This window comes from Phasianus colchicus, chromosome 11 (assembly GCF_987193195.1).
Source record: "Phasianus colchicus chromosome 11, bPhaCol1.hap1.1, whole genome shotgun sequence".
Classification (NCBI taxonomy): Eukaryota; Metazoa; Chordata; class Aves; order Galliformes; family Phasianidae; genus Phasianus; species Phasianus colchicus.
This window is the reverse complement of record NC_143446.1, coordinates 13,646,869-13,673,726: the sequence shown is the minus strand read 5'-3', so window position 1 is coordinate 13,673,726 and position 26,858 is coordinate 13,646,869. Positions and strand designations below refer to the sequence as shown.

The 26,858-nt window shown below is 41.0% G+C and overlaps 1 protein-coding gene and 1 long non-coding RNA gene across 2 annotated transcripts in view; one reads left to right on the top strand and one right to left on the bottom strand.

Moving 5' to 3' along the window:
- PTPRG (protein tyrosine phosphatase receptor type G) overlaps positions 1 to 26,858 on the bottom strand; it is a 378,843-nt gene that overhangs the window by 341,445 nt on the left and 10,540 nt on the right. The gene's annotated exons all lie outside the window — the stretch shown is intronic.
- Positions 905 to 15,027, top strand: LOC149916447 (uncharacterized). The gene is made up of 3 exons (XR_016470137.1): positions 905 to 993; positions 3,768 to 9,842; positions 10,432 to 15,027. It is a non-coding gene; the product is annotated as an uncharacterized LOC149916447 (long non-coding RNA).

Below are 26,858 nucleotides of genomic sequence, written 5' to 3'. Positions count from 1 at the left end.
AAGAGATCAAATTCTACCACTGTAATTGAGGTTGATAAATTGGGCGCTAAAATTGTGCACAGCAAGAAGAAATAAATGTATATGGAGAGAAGAGCAAGTACAATTTGTCTGCATCATTAGAGTAAGTATTACATTGAGTGATTGCCACCACGTTATATACACTTGAGCTTGCTGAATCACTGCTCTTACTTGAGCAGGGTTGTTAAACATTTGCAGTGGTATTGTACTAGTCTACAACAAGAGATTAGATGCTCAGACTTGCAAAGTTCCTACAAGAAGTCCGAAGCAGCAGACAGCACAGGTTCCTGAGCTTGTGCTCCAGGAGAAATCAGAGACCAAATTATCTTTGCACCTTATGTTATTTTCCAATGGTGCTACGTTAATGTGAGATTTAAAGAAATTAAGCTAGCTTACATTTATTCCAGGCAGCTGTTTTACTCACAAAGAAGTGAAAAAGCATCTGATAGGTTCTCAGTGCTAGCAGGCAAAATAATTGCAGGGAGACCAATAGTCATGCAGTGAGAGAAGAAATGAACTCACCCAGTTGGTAGAGGGGCTCTCAGGAAGCAGCTTAAGTCCAAGAAATACCCTCCTTTCAGAGGTTGGCTCTTATATGAGCCCAGGAGGCTCTACCCTATCTGGTGCAAACAGTTTGCCTGTGCTCCCTGGGCCAGGCACACCACTTCACCAGGTGCCCAGTCACCAGTTCAAGCTGTGACCTAACAGTTTCTCTATAGCAACTATGACCAATTCCAACCAGTGTAACAATGGAAGGCCAGGCACACCCAGCCAAGGGCACTTTAACCCACTGGCACAAGGGATGAAACCAAAGACCTCAAACCATATAACTTGGTATTCACATTCTCAAGCATGGCTAGACATTTTTAAAAGCCACCATAAAAAAGGCACTGAATGTATACTGTCATTAATGCAAACCCTCTTGGCTCCCTATTTCAAGATATTGGAAAACTCGTTATCCCAAGTTCCCCAAAGGTAAGGAAGGTGAGATTTGTAAATAGAGAGCGAGTCAACATCCACTTGCAGATATGTTTAACAAGGCAATGAGTGGAGTAAAGATGCTCACAGAGTTCCTTCAAAGGTCTCTTTCTCAAGTCCTTGTCCTGACTGAACTCATATATTTTTCCATCAACAGGAAGAGCAGATTAAAAAAAAAAATAGTTCAGATTCATTTATTTACTTGAATCAAATGGCACAAGCCTAATTTACAGTGACATAAGCAAAAAGGCAAAAGAGAATGTCAAAAGTCTCTGGAGGAGACCGGTGAAGTATATTCTTCGAAAGGTCTCTCAGGGTCTGAGTTCACCGTCAAGGCCCATGACTACCAGAATGTCACATTCCTCACAGGACAATTACTGGGTGACAGTTTAAATTATGTGGAGTTTGCTCGCTCTTCTCCTTTCCTTGAACAGCTCCTTGCAGCAGTGATATGAGAGGAAAAGAAAAAAAAATAGGAATAGCTACCAAGACGCAAAAGGAAAAAGCCAATCCATATTGAAATCTGTGGGAGTTCTGCCATCGAAACTGATGGAGCCAGAATTTCATGCATTGTCTCATTCTATTAATATTAAAGAAATAATGAGTATGGATTTACCCAAAAGGACATCTCTTTCAAACTCTCTGATAACTGGCATCTCCTGAACAGCCAGACAGATGTTCCCAGAAGCACACGTCCCTTGCATCCCAAAGAAGGAGCCAAGCTACAGCACACACTGAAGCATTAAGATAGAGGGATTCTGGCCATACTTAAACCAAGAACCAAAAGGCTTCCTCACTAAAATGGTAGCCTGGTTTGAGATTCACATCTATCCATAAAGCACTATTCTTCCTTTATAGCTTTTTAACTAAGTAAGGTGCCAAGAAACAAATGAAATATTGGATTCACAGAAGGTAATAACAAAAAATCCTTTTTATATTACATTTTCCATCTAAGAAACATGTAAAGACTAGAAGTAATATATAACTTAGCTAGAACCATTAAAATCCAAATAAGATAAATATTTGAGTGATAAGTAAAAATAACAGTATGATCAATCATGGGTAGGAATCCTGCTTTAGATTTCAGGGTTTTCTGTTTGTTACTTCATCTCAACTATAAACAGAACACTGATTAGCAGGTCTGTAACCCGCTGCATCTCTACCTGCCTTGTTTTCAAGTTCCCTTAAGGCCTGGGAGGCTGTGGTTTACCACTTGACTTGAATACAAAGGTTTTGCTGCTTCTTGTAAAGAGTACTGCTGTTAACTAGAATTCAAGATTACTAAATATAAACTGTTGCTGCATAAACAGAGCCAAGGAAATGTTGAGTCTATCACCATTCTGACAACTGCAAACATCCTGCTTAGCTGAGACTGTCAGACCCAGAGCTGCACAGCTGTACCCAGCTGAGGCTCAGCAGCCCTCTAGACAAAATGACACTGCAACCCACTGTACTCAGCCAGTTAATTTTATTCTGTGTTAATAATATTTTAATATACTTTATCTTCAGCTGGGTCAGGGCACTAACAATCCCTTGTAGGTAGATACTATTTCCAGGAATTTCAGCAGATCTTGGTAAAGCATATTTCAGTATCAATATTTATCCAAGATGTAAATGGAATCAATCTGGCATCTCTGTGCCTTCTCCACTTTGAGGTCACAAATGGATATATGCAGAGATGCAGATTTTTCTTTAATTGATTTTTAAGTTTCAAAAGCCTTAGCTGTTCCTTTGTAAAGCCACCAGACAATGAACAGCAGTTCAAAGGTGAGCTAGTAACTTTAAATGAAGCTGGTCCAGAAATAATGGACTTCTGCCCCAAATCATTCCTTTTACTGAAAGGGTACAGCACTGTATATAGAGCATAAGGAAGGGTTAGAGATCAGCAGATTCACAAGGAACCTCTGCTGGCACTAGAACTCACTGCAGGTGCTACAAACAGTTTTACCTGGTTCTACAAAAAAAGATGATGCATAGAGAACTGTAACAAGGTACAATAATTATACCTATCACTCTGCTCACCTCCCCAACGAGTATGGCAGGGAGAGGTCAGTGCTCCCATGAAGGAGGTGAGCTTGGCTCACTGTCTTTTGTGACTGCTAGGTATCACTCAAAACACCACACACACATGGAAAATACCAGGAGTATCTCATAACATGCAAAAAAAGAAATGCAATTATCACTGAAGTCTAACAAAAAGCAGCACAAAACAGTTGAGATACCTATCAGGGAAGAAAAACATTTCCACAGTACCCTGTAGAATTTAGACATGTTTGTGCACATGGAAGGTGACTAAACTCAGAAGCAGTTGGAGGACTACTCAGGCTTCTGTGAAGCACCTAGAAATTATGGTGCAAAGTCAGCTCCTCAAATACATAACTGTTAATTGTCTAGCAGAAACCTGAAACATCACCAGGAGCAAGCTGAGGAACAGCTGGGCTCTTGTGCTGCTCAGTACCTCAGTACATCCCCAGAGTTCACCAGGAGCTAAATCCTGGTTTGATATTCAGAGGGCGTGAAAACAGACTCCCCCATACTCGCACTATTACCACAATGATCTGCTTTCATTGCCTTCATCTCAATGTCATCATCACACAGATTGTTTGAGGGGGGAAACAGAAATTCTGCTCAGTTACCAGTCAGTTCTCTCCCCACTACAACAGTGTTGCTACCCTGTGATAAAAATCAAAGATAAGTGATATTAAGTCATTAGCAGCAAAAAGAAAGCATTCTAAACAGAGCACATAGCTTATTTTACTTCTCTCCTGCAGGAGGCTAACTCTGCTAAAGGAGCTTCTTGCTCAGCCCAGCTGCTAAAGGCACATCCCTTGCTGCTGGCAGAGCTGCCACTCAGATGCTGGATAACAAGGCTGAAAACCAAGGGCTTTGTACTCTGAGTGCTCCACACCACTACTCACTTCTGGTGCTCTGAGAGAGACTCCTCTGTCCAGCCTTTCGCTGCCAAACAATCCCAACACAATCCCCAAAAGGCATCTGTGGAAAACATACAGCCTCCCCTGGGGTGAGCAGAGGAAGGCTCCTGCACAAGAGCAGCAAGCACAGAACTGAAACTACACAGCGAGAGGAACCGACCCAGCAGTGGGAGCTCAGCTTAACAGTGCTTTTACAAATTGAGGAATTGAGGAATGAAGAGCTAGAGGTAGAAGAGGCACATGTTAGACAATTGGGTCAACACAACAGCCAGAGAGCAGGCAATTCCACTGTAAGAAAAAAAAGAAATAAGGAGAACTGTTTTGGAGGTAAGATTTAGGAACATCTGGATCACACACTTTAAAGAACAAAATCCATCTGAAAATTGCAAGCACATAGAATTTATCCACCAGACAAACAGAAAGCAAGGGACTTAGCACATATTAAGTCTTTAAGTGATTTATCTTTAACTGAGGCTACCAAAGCCATGCATCAGGCCATTCATTGACAATTATCAGGAAGCTCCCACATGATGGGGACTTACTGATGTATTAAAAATGGTTACCAAGACAGATAAGAAACATCAGTTCTGCTTATGCTCACAGAAGAAGATTGATAAATTCACAAACACATACATAACAATCTGAACACAATTACAGTCACTGACATCACTTATAAACTCTGCTATTCGACATCCCAAACGTTACATTTGGGAGCTGGGGGAGGAAGAAGCCTACAAGTAGTCAGATTTAATCATAACATCTGCTAACAGCTCCCAGCCTTCGATTTAATTTCAACAAGAAGTAACCTTTAAGATGAACACCAAAAAACCTACACTCTGCTCAGAAAAAAAAAAAAAAACATTTTGAAATATTTAATGTCAAGACACTGATAAATTTACTCAAAAAAGATGAATGTTTCAGTATCTCTGTGAAGCAATTGGAGCAAATTGCAGATTTACTGTGTCTGGACAGAGCTGGAGAATGCGGCATTAACAATAAATAGGAAGAATCCAATGTGCTGCTTAAAAACCAAGAAAGCTTTTGGTATTATTTATGTCTTCAGATTGTAAAGGTCCTGCACCCTGCTGAGGCCTGTCCTCATGCTGCCTCGCTCACCAGCAACACACTACACAGTGGGCAGACGTCATGGTGAGATCAGGTCCCTCAGCCTACACAGAGCTTCAGAATCATAGAATTGGGTAGGAAGGGACCCCAATGTTCCAAGTTCCAGCCCTCCCTCCCACAGGCAGGGCCAACCAACCTCCACATCAGGTACTAGACCAGAAACTCATCAATAACCCCAGCCAAATATACATGGGGCACTATCAACTCAAGTAACTATGGGGCAGAAAGAAACGAGGACACTAAATTGAAAACAATGATTGCCCAGGTGGGTTTGGGCCTTGCCTGCACTAGTCTCATGCCAACATTTATCACCTGTTTTTTTCCCCCCAACCAGAAAAAAAACCCTCCTCTTTAGATTGTCCTTGGAGAAAGGGGAGGAAATGAGCTTAAAATTACAGAGGAAGGAAAGGTCTGCAGTCTGAGAACAATTTTTTTTCCTCTTCTATAAAAAACACACAAAGAAGAAAGTATACAGTTCAAAAGTTTCATAACAGCTTGAACTCCACAAGCTTCCTTTCACCCCACTGCAAAGGGACATTCCTTTGACTGAAGCCTTCAGCAACAAAGCACCTCCACAATCTGGTCAAACTTCCCCTAGAAATATATCAGGATAAACCGAGTATGAATTAATGGTTTAACACGAAAATCCAATGCAGTCATTTAGATGGCAACATTTCCCATCTTATCTTCAGCTGCTTCAGACAAGATGAGGTCTCCTGCAGTCACCATCAGGTTCCAGGTCAAACACCTTCAACCCAGACACAATGCAATGCCACCAGCACTTGGAAACCCACAGAGCAGGCCTAATAAAGCTAGTCCAGATTCATCTCCAAAAGATGTCAGTTCCCACCCCCCTCCCCATCACCACATTACAATTTCAGTTTAATTTTTGTTCAACAATACGCTTTACAGACTAAAACATTACACTTAACATTTGACACTAATGTGTTCCAACAAAGTTGACGCATTAAAAGGATTACACATTTACAGATTACTGAGCAGGTTCCTCCTGGATGCCTGCCCAAAAATCCTGCAAATATTCTGGCTCTAGGCTCTCTTGGTTACACCCAGCATTCATCTTGATGGGTTAGTGTAATCAGTTTGCATGCCACAGGATGATCTAAAGCAAGCAATCCGGCTGCCTTTTCCAGAGCCAAGCAAAGTTGAAGAAGCTGAATAAATTAAAGAGGAGCTAATTCTGCTCGGCTAATTCTGTTCACAATGCGCTGCTGTTTATACTGGTGCTTTGTCAATTCAGTAATCCAGCAAAACCATATATATGACTGTTATCTTGTATGTGCAAGCAAGAGATTACTAGGAGGAAAAGGAATTTAAATTGTCTGTAATAACAAACCTTGAACACTCAGAGAGGGAAGAAAAAGGAAAAAAAATTACCCGATAAATTCGGGTGGCGAAACTGAAATCAAGGTTTCGTGTTTGCTTAGCTTATTTCTAAGCAACAGAAATTCACACGTTCCAAAGCCAATTTATTGCAGCAGATTTAAGTATTGAAAATGCAATGTGAGAAGTCATGCAGTAGAAGGGGCTGCACAGAAGCCTCAGATTGAAAACCCTCTTAAAGACAGTTCTGAATCACATACATACATCTACATATACAAATCTCATGGGGGATTTCTGCATTTCTATACTTGCTGTTTAGAACTTCCTGCGTTAATTTGAACTTCTACTTGCTTCGGGGGGAAAAACAAGCATTTTGCATTAAGTCTTTAATCACATCAGGTTACCATCACATGTTCCACCAAAAATAAGTGTTTCTTTCAAAGCGCAGTTTAGGGGGTGGCTGCAGGGAAAGTATTGTTCTGTGTTAATAATGCATCTGAGAAAGATTGATGAAATAGTTAAACTCATACACACCCTTCCTGCCTCTCTGGGAAAGGAAGAGTGCATTTATATGTTCCATTCAGAAAGCTACATTTGAAAGCTATTTTAGGGCTGGAGATTGAAACGTTCAAGTGGCTACATGAAAGCAATATGGACAAAAAGGACTTCCCAGCCTACCGTATCTGCATGGTACCACAGCCTTTAAATTAATGATCAAATGATGTACTTTCAGAAGATTCATGCCACAATCGATGCAAAGAGGAATGGGAGCACTGAAGGACATACCACTATGCCTTACACTACCTATGAGTTTCCTACCTGCAGAAACAAATATTCTAGTGCAGCACACCAATGCAGTTTCAGGTTCTGCTGCATTTTAGAAAGCTCATCCTTGGCAGACCTCAAGTTTCCGCCTTTCAGTTAGTTTTGAGATCCTACTGTTTGAATTCTGACGTACATGTTACTTAAAAATACAAAATTTCTAAAGGAGATATCAGAAAGAAGAAAGCATTTAAACCTCTGTGTTTGATGAAAACATCCCTACTGTGAAAATGACTCCTTTGTACAATCAGATGCAGTGAACCACTCTCTTTAAACGCTGAATAAATATTTCCTTCAGTGACTCATTTAGTTATCTTGGAAGATCCAACCAAGTGATTTTCTTTTGGATCTTAAGCAGAAGACAAATTCTTATTTGACGATCTGTGAGCCCTTGGTTCATGAAAACACCCCAAATCCCACTCTCTTCATTCATTCCATCACCAAGCTTCTCACCACATCCTTCAATTTTCAGCACTCTCTATCAAGCAGATTAAAAGAAGCCTTCTGAAACCCAACAGCTAATCACCTGCTTGTACTATTGATCAGCGACTTTTATGACCAATTACAGCTGAATGAGAAAACCACAGTAATGTAACACCTACAAGCTACGTTTAGATTTCTGCAAGCAGACACCTCCCACCCCTTTCCAGCAGTTAATGTTCCCCCATTCTAACCCAGCAGTTTGAACAGCTGTGCAATGCACCCAACAGAGAGCAATAGATCTGTCTGGGAAAAGGATATATTTCTAGAGATTCTGACATTTCCTTCCAAAAGCTGATCAGTGCCCTGATATGAGACTGCCTGTGCCAATTCAGCACAGAATGCTACCACATAGCTAAGAGCAAACAGCCAGCTCTGGCCAGGGACCATCCATGCATCCATCCCCTTGTTTCCTTCCAAAGATAAAATGAATATACAGTCCTAACTACTGGAACCTGTTGATCAGAGGCTGGGTAGTAAACTTCAAGACTTCAGGGCATTCAGCATCTGTGGGGGATTTTTGTTTGGTTGGGTTTATCTTGTTTCCTAGTAGCCCTAAGAAGTTAGAAGCAGAGACTTTAATGGCTGCATTACCCACCACTGTCCAAGGACAGAAAGTTCTTAAGCGTGCAGCTTTCACCAGACCAACAACATTAAAAAAGAAAACCCCTTTTTCTACTTGCAGTTTTTGTGGAAGACAAACACTTGAATACCTTCCGTGAAGTATAAAAAAAAAAAAAAGTGCCATCACCTCCTCCCTCCTCCAAAGCAGCTTTTCATAGATACCACAGTGAGAACCCTATATATTAAAAAAAAAAAAAAGCTGTAAAAAACAAACAGAATAAGTATTTGTATTTCCTAAAATGCACAGTCCTTCTTCCTAGAGTCTCCAAAAAAAACCCACATATCTGTACTCCATTTCCCAGCAATTTTGAAGTCTAAGCACAGATTTGTCAAATTGGTACCGAAAAGATTAGCCCTAGGAGGGTCCATTCAGAATGCCCCTATTTACAGATCCTTGATGGCAGTAGTTGTCTTATACCTGGGCATCATTTATTTGAAATCAAGCAGTTTATCAATGAGGAACAAACTGCAAGCATTATTTTCCTGAATTAGTAAGCCTAAAAAAATGCAGAAAGGCACACTTGTCAGACACATATGACAAAACATGAAAATCACAACAGAATTCAATCAACCGTGTGTCAGAAAAAGTATCACTTCACATACCACTCGTTCCTCAAATAATGACCAAACAAATGTTGGTTTATGTATAGATAGCAGGTAGGCAGCTACCGTTCAATATTAACATACAACTGCAGCAGTGACTGCAAACAGCAGGCTCCGATGATTTAACAAACCATTAAATAATTAAAGCTAAGCGTCCACAGGAGGAAACGGCATTAGAGTGCTCTGCTAGAATATTTGTTCCTACAGGTTCTTGTAAAGATCTGGTTTGACAGGCTGCAGGAAGCAGAGCCCAGCATCACACTGCATATTCAGGAAGGAGTCCGTGTACACTTTGCAAAGTATCTGCACTCCTATGAACCTTGTCCATTATAAACACAGGCTTTAGATATATTCTCACTTCGAGATAACTTACACAGTTGACTATTTGCAGGGCAAACGAATGCAATCAAACACTAAAGCTTCAAGGAGATTAGAGAGCTGCCAAGGTCTGAACTATATCAACAGCTTGAAGTCAGCTCATTCAATAAAGCTTTGACAGCATTACACTGGCAAAACAAACGGATGGTACTCGCATCGGACACAGCTTCCCATTGCACTGGCTCTTCCTGCTCATGTAAGGGGAAGAGCAGCATCTGTTCAGATGCCATTTCTGGAGAGAGAGTGGGATCTTAATGTCATAGGGACACTACAACAGTGCTGTTGGGCCAGCAACCCAACTCTGCTACAGCCCGCTGGGGATACATGGATGCACATTTTTTGCTCCATTTCAGGACTGAATTCACCCAGCTGTAGCTGTTGCACCCCTTCCACCCCATCCTATTCTTCAAGTTGAACTGTCATGCAGGCCTAAATCAAATGTCTTACAGGAATCAAAGTCTGTCACATCACTGCTCCAACCAAACTCGAAGTCCCATTGCACACAGTGTGACTACTCTGCACAGACCAGTGATGATCAGGGTGAGTTGTGCTACTGTCTTTTACTCACACCATCGTTCACAAAGCTCAATGTTTGGTTTCTCCCACTTCATTCTAAATACTTCTGCTCAGTTGACCAATAATTCCTCATTGACTCTTACCTTCCTTTATCAGTTGCTTTTACTGCTGCTGCTCTGCTTATAGATTTTGCCATAAGTTTTCCTTTTTTATTATTTCTGCTTTCTAGTTCACCCAGTCAGGACTTTAAATACGCATTACTGCCTCTCTGAAAAGAACACTCAGTTTTGGAGGGGGTATAACAAAGCATTCTAGATGTTTCCAACCCTATTTGTTTATAATTATTTTCTTCCCAATCAGCCAGTTCCTCAAGGCTTTTTAGAAATAAATGACCCTTCTAAAACCCGTGCATATTATTATACATGAGTGTATGCACACACTCATCATCCCTAACTTGGGTTAACATTTTGTTTGCATATGAACTCATTAGCTTTGAGAGTTGAAATTAACATACAAGACCGGAGATGCTCTCATCAAATTTCTTTTGAAAGCTCTATATCTCCTGCAGATTTTGAGATTGCTGAAGTCCACATTCTATCTACCTGTTTCACAGATCCTGTCTCCCTCATCTTTGTGCTCAAGGGCTACAAAAAGAAGCTAGACAGAGCACCTCAGCTGCTCTCAAACACCAGACAGCACACAAGGATCAATACACAGCATTCGACATCCTGAAATACAGCATTTCCACACAAACCTAAATCGTCTTTAAGCTCAGTTCTCATTCAGTACTCCTCAGCTTATTAATTTTATATGCAAGAATCTGCTTAATGAAGTGTTGGAGATTTATGCATTGGTGTCAAACCTTTATTTTAAGAGCTATCGGAAGAAAAGTGTAGGCATCAATATGAAACTTGGGGGCTGATGAAGCTCTGGCCGCACAGAAATAAGAGCAATCTGTTGAACAGCCATATTCTCCACACACTATAACAAGTCATTTTATTTCCTGCGTAGAGAACATTTCTGTACTTGGGAAAAGGCAGAATCTCCATTTCTATACCTCATTAGTAATCAATTTTCATAGTTCATTAGTAAGCAAAAGGAATGTAAACCGACACCTTGAAAAATTGTTCTGTGCTTAATAATAAACTCCTATTCCTTTCCAGAGTTAAGGCAAATATGCACAGTACGTAGACTTCACATTTGCATTTCATGAATTTAACACTACTGTGGCAGAACAAAAATAGAACAGCTTTATTCTTCCACGGAAGAAAATATATTATGTCTTCACTACAAATGTATAACTTTCTGTAACTCATTTTGGACATTTTAAGCACTTGAGAACTAACACAACCGTGCTTCCTTCCTCTGGAAACACATAACCTACACAATACATCATCCTTTTCAGAAGAATTTCCATTCAGAGTATTCTGTGCAATTGCTGGGACAAGAAGATTCAGCTTTTGAGCATCCCTCCAAAGAATAAGACATCCTGGGGTATCAATAGTGTCAGGCATGACTAGTCAACCATCCCCTATGGCCCACACATGTCCATACGGAATTAAGAAACAAACAACCACCACTAAAAAAACCAACACAACACAGTTTAGAAAGAGTCCTCTATGCTTATGTTGTAACAAGTTGTAACTTTTCTATGGAACTATAACAGTTTGCACAGATTGGTTCAATCCCACACTGCAACCAAAATGGTTTCTGATCAGTGGAGAATACCAAGAATGTTCACCCATACTCTTCATACAAATCCAGATAATTGGCACTGTGGGCTCATACTTCCACATACATCCATCAGTTCCCTAAGTAGTGAAGGAAGGCACAGCTCCACCTGCTTCAGTGGCCTCATCCCTGTTTTGGCTGCACGTAAGCCCCATCAGTGCTCTGCCTGCAGGCTCGGCATTTGAGCAGCTGCTCATTTTAGGCTTTCCACCATGTTCACCAGGCAGTTGTAAAGCCAGCTGCTCTTCAAAGTAGAACAACATACGTAGACACATTTCTCCCTTTCTTCCCCTTTCTGCATCCAAGCCCACAGAATCACTGCTGTTAACACACCCAGCAATCCCGTCACTTGCAGGCAGTGATTCATGGCAATCCATGGCTTTAGAACTGCTCATCTGTACCAGCTGAACCCAACAGTTTTTCTTCTACCATTTTCTAACAGTATTAATTACTATTTTAACATATTTCAATAATAAATTCCCATCTCCCCATCACTTAGAAATAATATTTCTACTTTTAATGTGCCTCTGAATCCTTAATCTCATCTTCAAGAACATTATCTCTTCCATTAAAATGATGTGTGTGTATATACACACAAATAGTCGTGCAATCCGTCATTATAATTTTAAGCTTATTATTCTACAGATGCTCCAGAAAGGCTCTTCCCATAGCTGAAATTTTCAGGTAAAGCAGTTTCTTGACAGCACAATACAACATGACCCCTTTGATGAAGCAGCCAAAGCGCTGAAGTCATTTACTTTCATAACACTGGTTAACATTGGAAGTCTCACTGAGATCAATTTTAATCTGCCATTTATTACTGCTTCAAGAACTCTACATGCCTTCAAGAGAATCTACAGTAAACCCTTGCCCTTTTTATCTCCTTCATACCTGAGATCACAGAACTAATATAAGTTACACGCTTTAAGAAGATATTGCTTTTCCTGTTGACTCAGATTGCTTCCAAGCAGCTTTGCACACAAAGGTATCACTGCATTACATCACATGGACCTTTCAAACTTTCAGAAGGAGGCAGCAATAACGCATACAAAACAGCTGGAGAACAGGCTTCATTTCAGCAAGACATTTTGGCCATCTTCTTCAGAGGAAAACCTTTGTCTTCCTGTTAATGGATTGCTACCATAAATGTTACATGAGCATAATGTTTTATGCAGATGCTAAGTAAGGAAAAGACAAAATTTACTCGCTGCTTCCAGTAAAATTACCAAACTCTGAGCCATTGAATAAAAGCACTCAGAACAACGTCTGTACAGATGCACTCAAAAAAAGAAGAGTTTCGGTGATCAACCAGAACATTGTGGTTAACTCAACAACTTCATCTCATTAATACACCTTGATCAAAACACCTCGCAGCTGAGCTGTAGCAGCACAGACCACCACTGCATTGCAGGATGCTGATGACAGAAGAAAGACCATATCAAAACAAGAACTTCAGTGAGTCCTACCCAAAAAAATACAGAATTAATGACACGTTGATTCCCCTCTCTGCCCTCTGCAGTGAGCAAAGGAATATTTGTGATGTACAAGCAGAGAATTATTAAAGCAAAATGCATGTTTTGCCAAAACAGAATAGAAAACCAAGTAGCATAATGAACTATAGGGCTTCAGGAAGATTTTGCTTGTATTCACTTAAAGAACAACAATCTACTTGTTTAGTGAAAACTATTCATTTGCACTATTTCAGCTCCAATTTAGAAACATACTTGAAGAAATGCAAGAATTAACCTCATGTTTAAGCATGTTCCTGAATGAGAACATGTTTGTTGAGCCAACGCACAAGGCCAGAGCATGGCATTAAAACCAAGGGTCCTGTTGGCTGCAGCATAATGCACCCAGCAGGGCAATCGGAGCATGAACACAAGACCAGAAGCCACGAAGGATGAGTCAGCTACACAAACTGAGACCTCCAGCTCCTCCAACAACATCACGATTCCATTCACCCTTATTTGGTTGTGCCTTGAGTGCAAATTCAAAATGTCACATAGTTACCTGCAGGTTTGTGTTACTTGACAGCTCTTATGGTTTCCATCAATGCCTGCAACTGCACTACTCCCAATGGACACCCATGATCCATGTGTCAGATAGGTCAGGTGCCAGCAGCTGGAAATCCTTTTACAACACTCAGTGCTAAGATTTAAATAACTTTAGTCCAGCATTTCCCCTAAGACTATGTTCATTTAAAGTACAAATTACAGAACAGCTCAGATAATTCTGAACCACTGCTTCACAAACACGAATTAGTCCATCATGAGGAACGGGCTTGTTTAGCAGTCAATCCTACAGAGCTCTGAAATACTTAGTCCCACTCAAGTTGACTCAGAATGAAGTCCTTGCTTTAGGATACTTTGCAGTTCTTTTGTAAAGGGGAAGAGAGACTAAAGCAGCCCTACATCATAAATACAGGGCGTCTTACAGCAGACAGCCTTGCACAGAAGAAGGCTGAACTTCGATCAAGCTACATCTTATGTAGCTTACCCATTTGATAGCAGTCCTTAAGCAAGATGAATGATCTGCAGGCTTCATAGGGCACAGGACTGAAATGAACGTTATACACAGAATAGTTTGGATTAAGCTTAATCCATTGTGTTTTGCCTGGATGATTCCAGGCATGGAAACCATTGCCATGACATATAGGCAAAAGAAATCAACAGTCTGATCTTACACCTTCCAGAAGTATCCATGAATTCCTGAAACTTCTATACAGGTTCATAAAATAAATCATTAATAAATGACTAGGAAATAATCTCCAAAGACAAAGCTTGAAGTATTAATGTTTCACAGAGGAACTAAAAGAAAGATCAACTCTCACAGAAAATACACTGTATTCGAACTGAAGTACGAGACAAATATGATGCAATAATATTTTCAGTCATCAGAGGTAAATCAAGCTTTACTCTAAAATTTGAGAAGGTTCAATGCTTAGCTACTTATATCCAAAACAAAGCTGGTTGATTTTTTCAGCACTTATCCTTTAAGCACTCATAGGGAGGAAAGACCTATCACAGGTTTCCTTGAATCAAAAGTAACCATTAAAAAGCAGCCAGCGTGCGCTGGTATTTGCAACTTTATCATCGTGTAAAACTGGACCAGAAAAATGGAACAGGAGAGAAAGCTGCCATCCTTGACAAAGGAAGGGGACAAGAGAACCATCCCTACGTGCCATTTATATGGATGCAGCACTGGGAAGCTCTACACAGGTCTGTAAGTGTGCTGACAGCAAAACAGCCTCTGCCCCAAGCAGTTCCCCCAGATGGAGTATGTCAGAACCCAGACAACATCAGCTTCACTGTGTTCTCCAACAAGCCTGTCACTGTCGGACATCAGTAACTAAACAAATGGAACCCCCTTCCACAGCCCCCCAGGCTGCCTGACTTTCTGCCTTTAGCTTATCAGGATAGCAAGCCAATTAAAATAAACAGACTCATGATGCTCACAGCCTTCATGCACCATGACCATCCATGGAATGCTTAAAAAAAAAAAAAAAAAAAGCCCAGCAAAAACACAAACCCTGCAAAAGCAGCCAGGCCTGCAGCCAAAATAGCTGAAGTTCCATTGCAGGAAATACTCCAGCCATCCTGCTCACAGCAGGCAGCTTCCTGCCCAGCATCAGCACGGCTCTGGGTGCCCGCGCTCCCCAGGGAGCCCCACAATGACTGCAGCACAACCTGGGAGCACTAAGCCAAGCTCTTGGCTAGGAGAGCTTGTGCTTTATCAGCAGTGAGAGGAAAAGAAGGGCAATGTTAACTACAGGTAAACCAGTGCTGGCTCTTCCCACGCTTTCCCTTTTCCTTCTGCAGCTTGAGATCAGGTTGCTTTACATTTACAAGGGCACATGTGCACCTGAACTGTGGCTGTATTGATTTTAAATAGAAAAATTTATACGGTGGAATATATTTATAAAGCCAGAATCTTTCCCCCCCCTCCTATACTCCATTATTACTTCTATTCATACTTTTAAATTATACAATGTTTAACAAGGATTATATGCCAGTTAAAACAGAAGGCAGTTTGAGCATGCCATTGGCTGGTGCCTTCCCCCAAAAAGCCAAAAACCACCCACCCAACTCAAACATTTTGCTGTCACCAGTTTGTTCTGCCCATGCAAAAACCAACACATCTTTTCTCCCCTCACTTCCACAGGACAGAACAAAGAGCTCCACTGGAACCTGACCAACAGAAGTTACCATAAGGCACATAAAACTGCAGTGAGGATATACGGCATGCCCTGCAGCTCCTTGGCAGCCAGATGTAAATTTAGCCTATAGTTTTGGGAAGCCAAGGAAGGAGAAGAGATACACCTACAGCTTACAGGAATACAAGCACAGAACACTGCATCTCAATGTGCTGCACAGCAGTTTGATCTCAGACCAGAAACTCTTAGGGACAAGGTCTGCCTTTAGCTAGATGCTATGCGAAGTGTGTATGTTGTTGCACTGCATAAAGTATTCTCAAGATTGATACAACAAATCCATGCATTTTTAAGAATTCCTGTCAAGGTGCATTTTCTTTTACATTACTGCCTAAATCTCAGAAAGAAGCACTACCCCGATCATTTCCTTCCCTCTTAGGGAAATAAATCACAGCAACCCTTCCTTCACCTAACAAAGTCTTTGGGAACAGGCTCAAGCTCAGACTACGCATACTTAATATTTGCCATTAGCTATTAACTCATACTCAGAGTGAACCTACACTACTTTCATAGTCACCTGCATAAACATGTTTTGTTAAGCCACAAATTTATGGAAAAAAAAATGAATGAATGACCATTACAGATCCATTTGGGCGACATCATTATCATTTCAGACTACAACCAAATCCCATTTTCCCTTCGCAAATTCAATTCCCATCAATAGCCCCATACATCAATGGCTGCTGCTGTTTGTGGCCTTATTTTTTACATTAAAAAATTGAAAGATTACTGTCAGTGTATAATAGGCAAACTGCATTTCCAATTCCCAACACATGTGCTTCAGGGGGAAAAAAAAGAAACACAAGGTAAAGGGAAGAAATGCAAATGAATGCACTGCTATCAGTTGTGTATTACCCTAGAGACATTGCCATCCTTCATATCTCTGGTTGGGTACTTCAGAGGAAAAAAATGGTTCGATGTCATTCAAGGAAATTATGTTATCATTTTACTGAATATTAGTTTACTCTTTAGATTCCTGCTTTCTGTTTCTATTTTATTTACCCAGGGGGCAAGAAAACTAAGCAGAAATGTTTCTTTCCACATATATAGTTTTTACCTACTTTGGTGAAATTTTTCACAAGACCAAAATGGGTAACACAAGGCAGGTTTCAGTTAAAGTGCTTTTTTTTTTCCAAACGATGAGGGGGAAAAAAATTAAAGGAAAAGAAAACTCATACGCATTGAAAAGGTTACACAACTCTTTGGTATGCCAGTCCTTGTTTTGTGCCCGCTCCACAGAGCAGCACGGAGCAATGAAATTTGCAGGAATCAAAACTCTCAAGTTTACAGGAGAAAATTCTAGTACGTCTTTATTCCAGGCTGTTGTACCCAGCACACTGTGTAAAACTCACATGAAAGCTCAGCGCTGGCACTGCACGGATCACTCAGGCACACTAGCTGGTCTCCTGCTAAACACTCGCTGCGCTGGTGATGTGCTGCAATGCAACAGAGCAGCTCTGCAGGGAATCAGAGCAGACAGGTAATCCCTGCCAATCACTTTGAGGGTCCGTTCTCACACCAACAAACAGATGATTCAGACGCAACTCCAATTAGTGCTAATTGTACTTCTCTCCAAGTCCCTCCGCAGTCAGAGATGACAGACTTCATACATGGTTCTTAATATAAGTGGCAACACTAATTCTGTTCACATCAAAATCCTCTCTGGTTGCAAATCTCTAAGCCTGGTGAGTAAGTTTACCAAGCTTTCTAGTAGCAGAAGGATCCTCCATTGCTAAGACTTCTCTAAAAATATTCTTCTTTTCTGCAGTTGGCAAGCTTACCTGAACGGGAAAGGTTTGCTTTATGGGTTTTATAACCTTGAATTTAGAGAAACACAGCAGGAAATCTTAAAAGAGCGTAGCAAAGACTTAACAAGACAAAGCAGCCATGCACGGAGAGGTTCAGTGGTGCCCACTCTCACAGCCCACAGGGGCAGCATCTAAAGCTGCTCAGAACAGGCTGTGCCTCAAATCTCCTTAGGGATGTTTTGGGAGCAGAGTTTTTACACTGCAATTTCACACCAAACCTGCAAGCAGCAAAGTCCATCCACCAAAGGTGCTCCTAAGTCCATCTGTACAAACAGTGCCCCAAGCACTGACACGACCCAATTGCTCCCAATATTTCACACCTTATCACTGTATGTAAAACAGCCATTGGTGTCCGCAGACAATGAGTTTATAAACAAGAAATGGAAGAAAAACATGAAGTTTTAACAATTAATTAAACCAGTTCTCATTACTTCAATTTCCATCTGCAATTATAATCATTTCCCATTTAAAATATCTACCACATTTTATTCTTAATTAAAAATTACATCCCTGCAATGAAGTGCAAAATGAATTAACAATTCAAATGTTATCTATGCAAATTTGCTAGTCCTTTGATTCCCCCCCTTATGCAAAGTCATGTGTAGGTCTATTTTTATTAAGCTTAACTTCACTCAGTGCTGTCTGCTCTGAACCACACAGCCAGTATTTCATTCCAAGGACAGAAGTAAGCTGTAAACAGTGCCATTTCTTTTCAAGCCTTGTACCATTCATTTAATAATCAATTCATATGTGAAGAGGTGCATTATCAACATGATCTGTAAAGAAAAAAAAGAGTTTTAAAATTGCACAGATCAGACATTTCACACTTCCAATGACTTTAAGTCATTTCTTCAGGCCCCAGCAATGGAGAAATTAACAAAGCCCAGTAAAAACCCAGCTTCAAATCTGCTTTGTCTATACGTAGATTTATTGTGACTTGACTTTGCAGCATGACTCTGTACCCTCAACACTCCCATGGACATATCTTAACCAATTTATTTTTACTTCTCTCTGCAGTGTTTTGAGCTTTCATCCCAAATTTAAAATTTCTCCTTGCTTCATCAGCCGAGAGCAGTCCTGTCTCAGACTCTCTGGTTCAACAAGCTCAACACAAAGTATTAATTCCTTCAAAATACGCATCATCACTCACTCAACATCTCCTGCTGATTTCAAAGCAGTTTACCAACAACGCAGCACTGCACTGGTAGCTTCCTCCTTATTCTGCTACGTGTTTTAGCTCCCATCTTGTTCTGAGTTTAAAATCCATCTAATAAGCAACTGTCATTAGAACAGAATATTCATGATTACATACATGTTGTGCTGATGCATGTGATCACTGCCTTGATCAAAGCTGCTCTGCTCCCGCAGCCCAGCAGGAAGCACACCTGCAGCAGAGAAGCAGCTGCACACCTGCATGCTGGGCTACTCCAACACATGGGCACTGTGACCGCTGCCTCTGCACCCTGACACTGGGGAAAAATTAAGGCATCATGCAGTAGGTGTTATTCTGCTGTATGACAGCAGAATGAAGCTATGCAGAATAGCAATTAGCCATATACTTTCAAGGAAGCAAGCAAAGGTTTCCAGCTGCTGCACAGATAAGATCCACACAGAGATCATCTCCACGGACCAGAAAGTGAATTTCTCAAGGTGCAGAGGGCAGTGCAATGGCTTCAAACTGAATATGTATTCATAAGGCAATTAGATGTGTCAATATGAGGCACAAGAAAAATATACACAATATCAGAACATGATCTACAGTTTACCAAATTGCAAGGACGTATCTTCAAGTCAAATTACACAAACACAATTACATAAATTACTCTCTAACCTTCAAAGGAAGTGTTCTTCCTCGTATTCTATTAATATATCCCAGCAAGACAAAGTTTGAATTGGTGCATATATTTCACTGGCTAGTTTAAAAACCTCTTTATTCAATGATCTTTTTCTGTCATAACCTCCATATCTAATTTAAACAGAGCGCATTCTCTTGCTATAGGTCTGATTTTCTATATCTTGTGCAAAAAGAAATGTGTCAGCTGAGTGCAACAGATAATACACTGCTGTAAAAGAGCAAGAAGTAGGCTGCTTATACACACTAATATGTGCTTTTTTTCTTTTTTCTTTTTTCTTTTTTTTTTTTTTAACCCTTTTCTTACATGAAAGGCTGGATGGCAGCAAGCACCAGACAGCACTCCTGTGTAACGTGAAAGCTATTTGTGACTTGGCTCAAATATTGACTCCTTGCTTTACAGACCTACAAAGACTGAGACCTGCAACCAAACAGGATTAGGATGTCTGAAGGCTGCTCCTTGGCACTATCTTCTTATCCTTCTCATTTTGTTAGAAGTAAGCACATATAAAGTCTCTCTCTTTCACCCCCTCCAATTATGTCATTTGTCTTCTGCTAGCACTTCTGCACATGGAGGGGAAAAAAAAAAAAAAGCAAAGAAAAAATCCTTCTATCCAGTAATGTAATTGGAGGTGTTTTAACTAGATAATTTAAACTTGGGAGGATGTTCATTTTCACTAAGCATCTCTCTCCAGTCTCCAAAACTGACAAACCCCTTCACCCGAGTGTGCCGTTCTCTAATTGTGACAGCACTGTGAGATAATTCATTTCAAACAGTTGATCAACCCAGGGGGAGTATGAATGCCCAAATATTTAAGAAGGATGCCTTTTAAAATGAGATCTCAAACTTGCTAAGCTGGTTCTTGCATGATCAATAGCATACCAACACTATCAACCAGAAAAATTTTGCTTTCTTCACCAAAAAGAACTGCTTTTTCAGATGCTATTTGATGATTATCTTTTTTTTTCTTTTTTTTTTTTTAAACTCTTTGCCACTGCACATGAGTTTATACCAGAGGCTGGCCTCTCTTAGAGGAGAGCTATCTGATGAAAGGTGAATGGAGACACTAATTCTATTTGTCCTCTTTGAAGGTTACAAACCTTCCTCCAGCTGTATTGACACTGACTTCATGATTATGAAGTTCAAGAGCAAGACTTACCCTGAAGAGAACACAATGGAAGCTCGCTGGGTACAGGGACAGCAGTAGCAACCGCGAGGTCAGAAAGACATGAAAATGGAGATAGCCTTACAAAAAGGCTTCTTTTTTTGGAACTGCACGGTGGGTTTGTAAACAGGTATATCTAAAAAGCATTCAGGCTATTAAAGGAAAAACCAAGCCAGACTTCTCTGATGGCATAGCATCCATTGCCACTTCACACCCACAGGCAGCTGAGCCCAGCTAAATGCAGCACAGGAGATGATGACTTCCTTTTTCACAACAGCAACTCATCCCTGATCACCTCTGCTGGGGCATGCAACACCCCACCCCAGCATAGCAGCTCTTCTAAGCCCCATCTGTAAGCCTGCAAGCACCCTGCTGAGTCAGTCTGGAAGGGATGAAACACAGCCACACCTCAGAGCTGCTAACTGGTGTGTACCAAAGCTCCCATGTTAACCAAACCCACAAGCCATGCTCACACTGCTGAAAGAACACAGGAAGGAATCTCACCATACACTTCTGACCAAAACAACACCTCTGAATGCAAGGTAACAACAGGATACCTTTGTGGTTATCTCTTTTCCCTGCAGTCTTTTAAGTGCCACACGTAATACAGAAATACAAGGAGCCAGGAAAGACTATGTACATGAGTACATTGTGATGAACATGGTCCAAACCATTCATGTCTAATTAGCTTTAATTGCATCTTCATCAGGAATGACTTGGCTCTAAGTAAAACAAAGGAGTTCAGTTTGCCAGCCACGGGTGCAATGTCTTTGCCCTGGCCCTCATCACGTGGGAGACAGGGTATTGGGTTCAGCCTTTCTGTAGCTGTCAGCTCCAACTCCAGTAACAAAAGCAAAAGCAACTCAACCTGGCGCAACATCCTGGAAGTGATGAAAATGCAGACTGTCATCTGGAGAAGTGCTGGTTACACACAAGCCAACTTTAGAGGGTATTTTTAGTGTGTATGTCCAGCTTCGTCATTTCAAAAACAGCTACAGCCTTGTCCATTGGCGACCTTCGCAGGGATACTGGAACATCAGGAGACATTGGGGTCTGCAGGGCCAAGGCAACCCACAGCACTTAAATTCCTATATTTCTTCAGAATCAAGTTCAAACCAGGACACCAGAAAGCCCTAGGACTGAAATCCTACAACACACTGCCCCCCAAAATCAGCTGTTTTTCGGGCTTGCTTTTTTATTTGTGTTGTTGTCGTTTTATCCTTCTTCAAAATTATCATCGTATTCCCTCAATTATTTTTTATTTTATGCCTTTGCTAAATCACCTGTGATCTGCTCTATCATACCATGCAATTACCTTCTAACTGTCACTTGCAGAATTCTCATGTTGCACGGTGAAAATTCCAGGCTTCACAAATACTTCTGGCACAGAACTGAAAACAGCTGAAATGAGGAAGGAGTGGCAAAGAAAAATATAGCTGAAGTTTGTATTAAAATACATGCTAGAATTAAATTGGTTTTCAGAACATCAGTACGTGCGTAGGTTGCTCTGAAAGTAACACTTCCTATTTGTTTTCCTGGAAACTGCAACAGATGCAAAGAGCACAATGACACTACTTGATAAAGCAAATCCTCAGCTACAAAATGCTCTTTTCCAACATAGCCACCACCATTAGCTATGCATTTCTGCCAGAGATGAGCAAGAGCTTGTGTGCCGCCCTCACAGAAATCTGAATGGCCATCTGGAACATGGTTTGTCTTCCACTGTCATCAGCAGTACTGAAATGCACCACCCACTGCCTCACTGTGCTCACATCCACCGCTTGGTCTCCACAGACTTTCAGTGGCCACTGATGACTCCCATTTTCTCTGCTTGGAGGAATTCAGTAACACCCCCTTTTTGCTCCACACGCACTTCCACGGCAGACACCATGTTGTCACACTGCCCCTCTGCTGCCATCTGTCCCACAGCAACAACATGCAACGGGATATGGTTGGGAAGGTTCAGCCTCTGCTGCCATACCAGCAGCATCCATCTCTAATGTTGTGGGCTGACAGAACAAAATGGGAGGCCACCCTCATATTGTACGAATTCTTTTGCCACAGCTTCTATTGCTTCTTCAGTCTCTTTCTGAAAACACTGAAGAAAATGAATAATTGATAAAGCAAAGCACAGTCAGAAAGAGGGAGCAATCTGACTTCAAAAACAGTGGCACAAATAGCTTGCTTCTTCACTGGTTTTAGTCACTGAAAAAAAAAAGTCTATAGGTATTAGTGTTTGAAAACAAGCAATCTCCAGACATTTCCCCTCAATGACACAAACTGCCCAAACTGATGAAACAACACGTAAACAATAAAACACGAACGCCACTGGAAGAAACTGCAATGAAATATCATTGTTCTTTATCAGCATACCCTGCAGCAGATAGCCTTTTCTTCTCAACATTCCAGTAAATCACTCACTAATTAGATTTCATCTGGCGTTGCACCATCACGTTCAAGGTAGGAGTCCACACTGTAGGGAAGGCTTTGCAGACCAAAGGCAACAGTCTTGTGTAAGCAATTACATGCAGCTATACAACCTAGCCTTTCACCATACTGGTTGAATTTTTTGTGTAATCTCAACAGGTGCTGGCAACCAGATGTCAGCACAATTATCAGTTTCCTACTCAAAGTAGCTTCATATGTTCTTTGAAGAAAACTGTTCTTCCAAAAAATTAAAAAAAAAAAACCCACCTAATTTCATAATTTCATCTATAAGTATGATTCAGACATGGTATCAGCTCCCAGTTCAAAATCATTTCTACTCTACTACAACATTTGCTGAATACTCCCTCTAATACACCCACTAACTACTTTAAATGGAAGAAATCTATTCAGGTATACAAATCCTGAGCTTAATTACTATTATGTCAAGTTTTAAAAGCAATAGTATTCATACACAAACATATTCTAAAAAAATTCTTCACTCTAAGGATGATGAGGCACTGGCACAGGCTGCCCAGAGAGCTGCAGGGGTGTACAAGGCCAGGTTGGGTGGAGGTTTATGCAATTTGATATGATGGGAGGCAATCCTGCTCAGGGCAGGGAGTTGGAACCGGGTCCCTTCCAGCCCAAGACCTTCTATGATTCTCCAAAGCAGTACATAACACTTTGAATGCTAAACTGGTACCTAAGACCTGGACAGTAAACCCTGCATAAGCTACTCCAGAGAGAGATGGGGCAGAAAAAGGAGTCCCCAGTCCCAGTGGGAGCATTTGTGCAGATCAGAGGTAATTGCCTACAGCAAGGACAGCACAGCAGGAAAGCAATACTTTGGTTCTTGCTGGATTTTGCTTTCGCAGCAAGGAAGATGGCTCAGGAACTCCCAAAGCAAAGGCAATGAGAATAACCACAAAGAACTCTCAATAAGACAGCAGAGATGAATGAGCAAAGGAACACCAAAGCAGCGTTCTAAAAGTATTGTCAGTTCTAAGTAACAGCCACTTCTGCAGCCTAAGCTCCTTCTGAGGAGAAACTGCAAGTATTAGAGACACTCACTGTACTACCCTTACAGTCCACGTGAAACACTTCTGAAGCTTTTCTTCTGACATGGACAAAACCAAAATATTAACAGCTTCATAACCAGCATGGTACTCCTGAAGCATCCTCCTGGAAGGTAAGACAACAAGAGTCAGGAAATGCCATCAGGTGAGCAGGCCTCTCATGCAGCGCACATGAAATGACAGCAAAGGCTTAAGCAGCAAAACACATTCAGCCTTCTTCACTTCATTTGCAAGCACAAAAACTAGCACAAGGGTCTGCAACATTTTTTGTTGATGCTGCTTGTATTGATCGCAGCAAAAGTCACTGAAAAGAACCAAAGGATGCAGTGAACAACTCATCGCCTTCCTTCAGCAGACAGGAAGTGATACTGTCTTGGATCTTTTATTTTGCTCAATACCGCATGGCCCAGGTGGTCAATGAGAACAGAAATAGTGTTCTCTATTTATTTCTAGCTCATCAAGACCACTCTCAGTCAGGTCCAGAGCTTCAGTTTTATTTCCAAGGACCGTAATCAAATGTAGCAGATTCCAGGACAGCAACTGTTTCAAGAATAGAAACAAAAAGGCAAATCGAAACACAATTCTTGTCACTCACGCTCAGTGTACATAGATTAAAAACACCCAGCTTCAAAAAGAAAGCGAGCACTGCCTTATTACAGTGGGTGCTCATAGTCTCTTCAGTTCAGCAGAAAGCTGAACTGTCAGGTAAATTAAAAACCAAAGATCAGAACGGAATTATTTAGCAAGTGAACTTGTTACCAACAGAGTGCAAATGAGACAAGCCAGAGCTGTTACCCACTGACAGCACGCATCCTACAAGCCTCACATGTGTCTGGCACTGCACACTGCCTACACCCAAAGCTGATGGCTCTCAAGTACAGAAGCAAAGAGGAGAATGCAATCTCAGACTACAGAAATAAAGAGTCGTTGATCAAGATAGCAATCAAAATAGTAAAGTGTGAGGGTATAATCAGAACTACCATGAACATATAAGGCTGCTCAGGCCTGATGAAAAAAAAAAAAAAAAAAAAAGCTTCCTTACTAGTGTTTCATCTTGAATACTAATTATCAGAAAAGATCACACTGCTTAATGACACAAAATGCTTGATGTGAGGTATTAATCACCTTTTGACAGAGACCAGTGACATTATCTGAGTGACAAACTCCACCTTGGAATTCACTTCTAACAGGTGTTACTAGTGTGTGGACAATTCACTTCTACCTTGCATTACTGGACCACCGTGCACCAGGTCTACTCCCATCTTTAAACACAGCTGGCTTCTTGGCACATAAGCAAAAATTCCTGTGTGATTTTAAGTGATAAGTTAAATTAAAAAGAAATCTTTTGCTGTTTTGAAATCATATTCAAACAGTTCATGCACATATCTCAAGTTCCTTTCAAGGGTGAGGGAAACATGCTCTTCATCAGTGTCATGTAGTTACTAATTACGTTTTGTTCCTATAAAACATTGCTTTAGCAGCAACTTAAAGGAATAGACTCTCACTTTGATTGCCAGGGTAACGAGATCTGCCTCTTCATGCCTTTTGTTTGCCCTCTCATTGATTCATTAACATATCTCAGTGAAAGGAAATGGAAGCAAAGGAAAATGTGAGAGAAAACTGAACATGAGATTAAAGTAACAGGTAGACTCAATACTCAGGAGCTTCAAAGAAGGTTAAATGAAACTAAGGCCCTCTGAAAGGTTCTGGGATTCGGGATTAAGAATTTTAAGAATGCTTAAACTATCAGTGCTCTGTAAACACTGGCCCAACAACGCTACGTACCCATCTTCACATCAAAAGGTTGAGAAAACACCAAAAGCTTCCACATAAAATCATCTTCTCCATAGCAGGTGGTCTGCCCTTTCTGAGAATGCCTTTTCTTAAGACAAACTAATTCTTCCCATCAGATAGCAACAACGGTGTCAGCAAGCCTTGCCAGTGAAAGCTGAACCTCCATCAGCTGCCATCAAGGGCAACCATTACACAGCAGTGTGCTCATCTCTGCCCATTCAGGAACCCCATGCTGCAGGCCTAAGAGGACTTTTTTTGCAGCCTGTGATCAACCTACCAGCACAGCAACACATCCTGTTTTGGACTCTTCATCACAGCATTAACCTTCAGACTTTTACTCTAATTTTATGCCCTGGTTTACCATTGCTTTATCTGGGAAGTACCAACAGTGTTTCAGTCTCTATTCCATGCTGAATTTGACCCAGGTTAATTGTTATTGCTGGCAATCTGCTAGCTGTGTGGTAAAGGAGCCAGCTGACAACATGACAACAGCTTCTTACATGAATTAGTGAGATGCAGACACAACCAAGCCAAGGACTGAAGGCACAAAGATCCAGACTCCAGCTTTTCCACTGGAAGCCATCCCTGCAGAGTGCTGCCCAAGTACGCCAGGGGAAGCCTGTGCTGCCCTGCCAGTGCTGCTCTCCTGGGTTACAGCTACCCATTCAGCACAGCTTCCCAAGCATATGCTTCCTCTCCAGCTGGTTTTAAATTACTTCTAACTGCCAAATATTCTTTACTGCATTTACTTCCCAGCGATGATTTAAAATAAATGTTTATTTTTAAATCATATTTGACATTTTATTAGGTACACTGGAAAATAAACCCATTCCTACATATGCAAAAATTAGGAATTAATGAGGTCTGGCAATTATCTTGATGGAATGAACCAAGTGACTTAGTTGCACATACAGAGTTTTACTAGAAAAAAAAAGCCTGCTCCGGTAGTTTAAAAACAAATGAAATTGCTTCTTAT